General features: G+C 40.4%; 1 gene segment (V, D, J or C); it reads left to right on the plus strand.

Annotated features, from left to right (window-relative positions):
- Nucleotides 1-2,975: 2,975 nt before the first annotated feature.
- LOC306667272 (immunoglobulin lambda variable 9-49-like) lies at nt 2,976-3,872 on the plus strand. The segment is given in 2 exons: nt 2,976-3,057; nt 3,179-3,872.
- Nucleotides 3,873-8,708: the final 4,836 nt, after the last annotated feature.

Consider the following 8,708-nt stretch of genomic DNA (forward strand, 5'->3'; position numbering starts at 1 on the left):
ATTAATTCACAATAGATGAAAATTCAGAAGGTATGCATATTCTAAATTGTGATGCAGGTATACAAGTTTTGTACCATCCACCTGAAGAGCACTAATGTTTTTAATTGACATATATGTATGTATATGTGTAGCTTGCATAGGGCCACAAACGGGCACGATGGACGTAAGAAATAACGGAACTGTAGATAGAATATTACAGTCTACAGCCCAGTACATCCGTGTGTGAATAGACTCAGTGACCTGCAGAGCTGCAGAATCAAGCTGGACTATGGGATCCCTGGACTAAAAGCAGGTATGTGTTCTGTGACCGCCAGAGGGAGCGGTAGGACTGCCTTGTGGTCCCCACAGCGGTCCAGTTAGGACATCTACTCAAAGGAGCCCTCAGCTTGCCAGTGGACCCTCTGTTCACTGATGGGACTCAGCAGCTGTGTTCTGTCTGGCTTGACTGAGTCCCTGGAGCAGCGACCATTGTCTCACCTCATCAGGTGCTTCCTGCCAGGAATCCCCAAGGAGGAAAACTACTTCATTCGCCCTCATGCTGCAGAGTGTGCTGAACTCTAGCACCAGGGCTCCGTGAGGGGCTGGGCAGCCATGATGGAAACACAGTTGCATGAAGGGCAGTCTTCTAGCAGAGGGTTAAAAATTAAAGGAGGTCTAGAGCAGCCCGCCTCAATGTGAGAATCAGGGTCTTGTTCACTATGAGTTGGACTCTTCCTGCTGCTTCTCTTTTACTGCTAAGGTTAAGAACAGTCTTCAGCAGGTCTCAATTCTTAGTTCACACGAATCACTCAGTCTCAGAAACGATGAGAAATTTTTTCTCTTGCCCCTACCTCACTCCTACTCCTATCTGTGCTTGCAAGTTCCCGCTCCCAGGTTGTACTGAGTCAATTGCCCCTGTCTCTGCATCTCATGGATCACCTACCAGACCCACCTACTCCCTGAACAGTGACTCTAATTTCAGCAGGCCCTACATACAATGGTACCAGTAGATTACAGGGAACCTTGCCTGCTGTCTTTATGCTATTCAGACTTAAGGTAAGTATAAGAGTTCTGGGGTCCTCAAGCACTTACCTGGACCAGAGATTCCTTCAGCAATATAGGTGTTCTGCCCATCTCTGAGCTGCAGCCTGAGGACAAGCTGATAATTACATAGTACATGGAATGAGAGTTCTAAGATTTACTCAGTGCTATTAATCCACGTGGAAAGGAGAGATAGCCCTACTCTGTGTTATACATGGTGCTAAAAAGTCACAAACCAGAATATCGAATTCATGACATATGTTCACAGGACATTCCTAGTGGCTTTCTGATATACATAGTAATGAAATCATAGTATAAATCATATATAATTATAAATTACCCAAATGTGCTATGAGGAACCATATATGTGTAATGTAAAGGCACAACAAACCCCAACTTCATATGCTGGTGACTTTGGGGTGATGTCTTAATACATTTTTAATGAGTATGCAAAACTGTTTAAAAGTTCCCTTGGGAGGAGCAGTATGGTTAGCAGAATAATGGAACCCAAAGACATGAATGCCTTGACCCCTGTTAGGTTGTATGATAAAGTGATAATAAATTTCATGTAGAATTAATGTTACTTGTCAGCTCGCATTAAGCTCAGACATAATACTGGAATTTACTTGTAGACAGTGGGATCATGAGGATTCTTAAAGGTGGGGGGAAGGGAAAAAATAACAGTATGAATCAAACAACATTACTGTATGTAAATTTATGATTACACAAATGGTATGCCTTTACGCCATGTACAAACAGAGAAACAACATGTATCCCATTTGTTTACAATAAAAAAAATAAAAATAAAAATAAAAAAAAAAGTGGAAGAGAAAGTGAAAAGAAGTGACCAGAGTGGTGTGATGTGAGAAGGTCTCCATTCAGCATTTCTGACTTTGAGGATGGAAGCAGTGACCTCCAGCCAAGGAATGAGGGTGATCCCTAGAATTTGAACAAAGCAAAAAGATGGTTTCTCCCCTGGAACCTCCAGAAGGGAGCACAACCCTATCATCACCCTGAGGTTAGCCCAGTGAAATCCACGTCACACTTCTGGCATTTGCAAATGTAAGCTAAGTAATTTGTGTTGGTTCATGCCTCCTAATTTATAGTCATTTATAAGTATAGATATGTGTCCCAATTTTCCTTAATCCATAGGCCCAGTGTTTCTGGTAAATATCATTCATTTGGTCAGTCATCTAAACTCTGGAACTTGGGCAAACTTCTTACCCACTTCAGTCAACTTCCACTCCGGAAAAATGTTGACGTTTGAACACTTAGAGAAGCACACAGACAAGTGCAGAAGGCAGGTTTTATTTAAAAATAGTAATACAGGCTTCTCCTGGGAGGGAGAAGGGGACCACAGCAGGTGTTATGTTATCCCAAGAAGTGAGACTGTCTTGCATCTTTTATATATTTTAGATTTTCTTTGTTCTCCTGGTCTCTTCCCACTTATCTCTCCTTTTTGCTTTCCGGACTGGGTCCAGGGGATACCCAGGAGATTCCAATGGAATGGACAATAGATGAGAAGCAGAAGGCAAGAGTGAAGTGTTAAATAGATTGATCTAGGCAGGAAGCAGCCCAGGAGGCATTAATTAACGACTGGTATGTTTGCAATATTTTGGGAGGGGTAGTAAAATCAATAATTTTTGTAATTAAAGGGCTCTAGAGACGTTAACATTCCAATCTCCCAGGGGAGGTCTTCAACTTCCATTTTCTTGACCCAACCAGATTCCCTAGTACACTGATTGCCTCTCTTTAATTCTTGGTTTACTAGGACCTGCTTCCTCCCAGTTCTGCCCATCAGGCAAATGAAAGCATCACCACACTCCAGGCTTTGTCTTGCATCATTCCAGGCCCAGAAGAAGGGCAGACAGTGAGAGGCAGTGAGCAGAGGCACATTTGCATGAGTCTCTCCTCCCTGAGGCCAGTGGGAAGGGATAAAAAAGCCTGGGGGCAGCCCACACCAGCTCTGGAGCTCAGGAAACTTGTCCAACATGGTCGGGACTCTTTTCTTTCTTTACATGCTCGCTTACTGCCCAGGTAGGAACAGACCTCTGTCCTCCAAGGCAGAAACCTACCCTGAGTCTGTCCTCACTGGCTCAGATCCCCTAACACCTGCACCCTGGCTCTGCCTTCCACTGTGATGTGTCTGTGTTTACAGGCTCCCTCTCCCAACCTGTGCTGACTCAGCCACCCTCTGCATCTGCCTCCCTGGGACAAACTGTCAAACTCACCTGCACCCTGAGCAGTGGCTACAGTGGTTACTATGTGGACTGGTACCAGCAAAGCCCAGGGAAGAGTCCGCGGTTTGTGATGCAAGTGGGCAGTAGTGGCATGGTGGGATCCAAGGGGGAAGGGATTCCTGATCGCTTCTCAGGCTCAAGCTCTGGCCTTCATCGGTACCTGACCATCCAGAACATCCAGGAACAGGACGAAAGTGTCTACTACTGTGGGGCAGGCCATGGCAGTGGGAGCAACTACGTGTAGCCCACAGTGACACAGGCAGAGGGGAAGTAAGACAAAAACCAGCAGGCTGATCTGCCCTGTTACCCTTTCACTTCCCAGTGTCCTGACTCACAGGTCAGAAGGAGCCTCCTAACCCTCATTAATCATTCCTTCCAGGTATTTTGCAAATTTAATTCATATTGAATATCCCCCACATACAAAGATGTTCTTAGCAGTGTTTGAAATATTGAGTCTGTATTTGGACATGTGTGGTTGTTTCCATTCATGAGTCTCCTGGTGGAATTTTAGAGCTTGTAAAGCTGTTTACAGATGTGTACAACATACAGTTCTTTTGTCACCATCTTCTGTTTCTTTTGTCCATATCCAAAAATTATGAGTATTCTCCACAGTGATGCAATCCGAATATTTCCCTTGAAATTTCAGACATTGACCCCAACTCATGGGGTAACATGTGCACACATGGTCCACCTGGGCTTCACCTCCTTGCTATCTTCCACCACTTACTGAGCACAGGGCTCTCAGGGTGTTTGTTGCTAACTGTTAGAGAGAGAAAATACCATAAAGAGAGAGAACTAATGCTACACCCAGGATGGGGATTCTGAGCCCACTCTGTAACTGAGGCAGCTTTGGGAGTTGCCCCTTTGTTGTTCATACAGTGACTTTATTCATGAGCAGGTAAAATCACTCTACAACTTGTTATACTTCTAGTTCCCTGGATCAAGGTCAGACAGATTTCACAGGTTAGTACTGACTTTGCTTGAGCCACCAATCATGTTCAGAATTTCCAGATAAAATACACTGAGTGTCATTTCACCACAACTTAAGGACTCCAATGAACATCTCAGGTGTGCTAACTGATAAAAATTAGTCACAGAACAAAATGAAAGCTCTGTTCTTTTGAAGATTACAGCCTCATTCTAAACTCTACAAATCATATCAAGTCAGTTAAGAGACAGGGCTACTTCAAAGAGTTCACAGACTTGAAGCATCCTTATACTCAGAATGAATCACTCTGCTGCTAGTTTTACATAGGATTACCCAGCATAGAAGTTCACTCAAGAAATGAGAATCCAGAGTAGTTTTTGAATCTTTTTTTCTTAATCAACATTATTCCATTAAATTCAACTCAATCTCCAGCCCCCTCAAGTCCATTAAGATAAGGAAATTATTCTAATAGAATGTTCACAAAGCTACATATTTCTAGGCATCTACTGGGTCTTTCTCATATGCTCCTTTATTAATTCTCCTTTATTACACTATCTGCAGACAGACCATGAATCAACTCCTGAGCATAGACTCAGATGTGGTCCCTGTGGAAATTCCTGGGACAAGGAGTTTACCCAACAGGGGCCAGGACAAAGGCCAGACTTCTCATTCCATAATGTTAACTTTCCATGAACACACAATAATTCTGATTAAAGTACATTTCACTACTTATGACAGGACATGAGTCTTGCTCTGAATGGCTATCAAGGTCCCTGGTCTGGGAAGTTCCACCAGGCTGGGATGAAGATGGGAAGGATGACTAGGAGTGGCCCCACAGAGTTGGTTTTAGGGTGAAATTCTCTAACACCTGGCCTCCTTTATCACTGCTCAGAGGAGGCCAGGAGTTGAGCAAATATGCATGTGTTAATATGTGCTCAGACATAGAGTCATGTTCAATTTAACTTCCTCATTATCTCTTATTCCTACACAAAGAATTCAGGCCTTATAGAAATCCATAAGACAATAACACTTGATTTGGATACTGACTGAAATATAGAGTTTTGAACTGGAAAGTCAATATCAGATCATGTACTTTACTATCTGGTATAACCCAGGGAGACTGAGTGTGATGTTTAAACCACTTACCTGAGGAAGAACTAAATTCTCCTTAACAAAATTTTCAAGTTAGATTATCTTAACAAGTAGTCCTTCAGTATGCCTGGTGAGACACTTCTTGAAGTTGTTCATGACTAAAGTCAATGTTCTATTCAAATTTCATATGCATTTGAATGCATATTAATTTTTGATTCTGGATAAATGATTACAATCAAAGTGATATTCATCTCTTTCAATGTTAGAATATTAAATATTTAAAGAAAATGATGGTAAAATATGCAAGAGTCACATCACGTGTAAATTTTTACAATCAAATATGAAAATGTAGGTAGAATTGTATCCTTATTATTTGCTGTGAATTTCTATGTTTAAATTTCAATTATGGAAATACTGGCAAAATTTGTTAAACCTTTAGGTTTAGAATTTTCCTCATATGGTATGAATGTGTAATGAAATATCCACCCAACTCATGGTGTGAAGGATTTTCTAGTGGGTGATTTGGAGCTTGGTCATAAGTGAAGATAATGAAGTAGTGGCAGAAGGACCAGAAGGACCCAGAGACAAAGTGACCCTGTGGTCCAGGGAAAGGAATCCTGTTTGAAAATCAACTCTACCTGTGGTTTTGTAAAGGACATAGGAGTATGAGTTGAGGCACGATGGCTGGGAAGAAGCTCAAAGAGATTTTGAATGGGAAATCAATGTTTATTTTATCTTGATGTAGAAAAGTATCTACAGGAGTTTATTTAGGTAGAAAAATGCTGTTACCATAACATTTATGTGAATTCGTCCACTGAATATCTGTGTGTAATAAAAAGAGAAGATAAAGAATAAAGGAGGTAGAGAAAAGCTACCCAGGGACTCTGCTTGACTCAGGTGAGCCTTGCACCCGGAGCAGAATAGGGAATTACACAGTGATGGGCGGTTATGGACAGTGTGTGGACATGTTCAGAGCTGATATCCTGTGGGAGGAAAAGTGCCTTCACCAGTCAGAAGTGGACTCCAGATGCTCTGAGTGAGCATGGTCAGGAAGATGTCAGCCACATGAGGACAATTCAACTTGACTCCGCTCACTATATGTTTCTCCTTTCGGAACTAAGTTTGTTCAGAAAAGAAATTTTGTTTTATTTTGCCATTTCTGTATATACAGAGCCCAGAACACAGCCTGACAAAAAAGGAAAAACCGTGTGCGTATCCAGATTGACCCTGTGAATTCTTCAGAAAAGGAAACCCAGAGAGAAACATAGAACTCAAGCAAAGATCATGACTGATGCTCATTTCTAGACATTTAATGTTGAGGTTCTAAACTTTTTCAAGAGGTAGTGTCAAATGAGAAATTTGACCTTAGGTCTAGGGAAAAAGTGAGGAACATGGCCTTGAGTGTGGGGAAGGTGACCAGTAGGATGGACTGGATTCCATGGGTTTACATGAGGACAGTGCAGAAGCCCATCATGGAGCTCCATGTTCTGAGTAAAGAAAGCACAAGAGGGGGTGGATGGTGGTAAAAATGCTGAGCACAGAAGATGAAGTCCATGAGTGAATGCACAGTAGAGCAGGGTGAGTTTATAAATATCTAGCAACTTTTATATTAACTAAGAGTTAATGAGGTATTCATTAACAAAATGTCAAATCTAGAGGTCCAAATTCATCATGTGACTCCCCAAATCTATGACATTTAAGACCTCAACCCAATATCCCACAAATGATTCTAATGCAAGAACTTGCACATAAAGATTGAAGGATTTCTGATTGGACTGAGATGAAATCTTTGAGTAGTTCTGATTTGCATTTCTCTAATTGCTAGTAATGTTGAACATTTTTTCATCTATTTGTTGATTGATTGTATTTCTTCCTCTGTGAAGTATCTGTTCAGTTCCTTAGCCCATGTATTGATTGTATTACTTCTTTTTTTTACTGTTTTTTGAGATCTTTATATATCCTAGAGATTAATGCTTTATCTGAGGTGCATGTGGTAAATGTTTTCCCCCAATCTAAAGGCTCTCTCTTCACCTTATTGATTGTTTCTTTTGCTGAAAAGAAGCTTTTTAGTTTGAATCTATCCTATTTATTGATTATTGATTTAACTTCTTACGCTTTAGGGATCTTGTTAAAAAAGTCAGATCTGAGGCTGACATGGTGAAATTTTGGCCTACTTCTAGTAGTTTCATCTCAATCAATCAGAATGGCACTTATCAAGAATACAAGCAACAATAAATGTTGGCTAGCATGTTAGGGGAAAGGTACACTCATATATTGCTGATGGGAATGCAAATTGGTACAACTATTAAGGAAAGCCATATGGAGATCCCTCAGAAAACTTGGAATGGAACCACCATTTGACCCAATTATCCCACTTCTCAGTTTATACCCAAGGAACTTAAAATCAACATACTATAGTGATGCAGTCACGTCAATGTTTATAGCAGCTCAATTCACAATAGCTAAAACACAGAACCAACCTAGATGTCCTTCAACAGATGAATGGATAAAGAAAATGTGGTAGAGAGATACATAGATATAGATGAGGTAATGTTACTCAGCTTTGAAGAAGGATGAAATTATGGCATTGTTTTGGTAAATGGATGGAGATAGAGAATATTATGCTAAATGAAATAAGCCAAATCCAATAAAGCAAAAGCAGAATGATTTCTCTGACATGTGGACACTAATTCACAATAAGGAGGGGGTAAAGGGAAGAATAGAGTTACTTTATATTAGGCAGAGAAGAGTGAAGGCAGCGGAAGGGGTAGGGGGGTAGGAATGATAGTAGAATGAAGCAGACATTATTACCCCTTGTATATATATGACTGCAGGACCGATGTGATCATACTACATGTATAATCAGAAAAATGAGAAATAAGACTCCATTTAGTATGATCTATCAAAATGTATAAATGTATTCTAATGTCATATACAACAATTTAGAAAAAATAAGAAACAATTTAAAAAGGTTGGAGGACTTTTGGGCTTGTTGTCAGCAGAAGAACTGCTTCTGCACTGAATAAAGTGCATAAAGGAAGGAAATAATGATTGGCAGAAAATGTATGTGCTGGTCTGCCATTCATTCTGTACAATATGGTCTGGGACGAGCCCAGCAGCTATAACCTTTCCATTCTCTTGTGCTTCTGAGAGTTTATTAAATAGCTAAACTATTGTATTATCTAAAGTATAAATCAAGGCACACGTCAGTTTATATGATAGTAGTTCAAATCCAACGATTGATTCAGAATAAGTGAAGTACCAAGTATGGGTGTTTATTCTGAATTATTTTCACTTTTACATCACTTTTACATTATAAATTATATCACTTTTACAACATCTTCAATAAGTTAGTAACACTTTATATTGTACATTTATACCTCGTAAAGAGAGACATGACTTCTTGAAATGGCAAAAAAGTACTTACA

This window comes from Sciurus vulgaris (assembly GCF_902686455.1).
Source record: "Sciurus vulgaris genome assembly, chromosome: 8".
NCBI classification, from domain to species: Eukaryota; Metazoa; Chordata; class Mammalia; order Rodentia; family Sciuridae; genus Sciurus; species Sciurus vulgaris.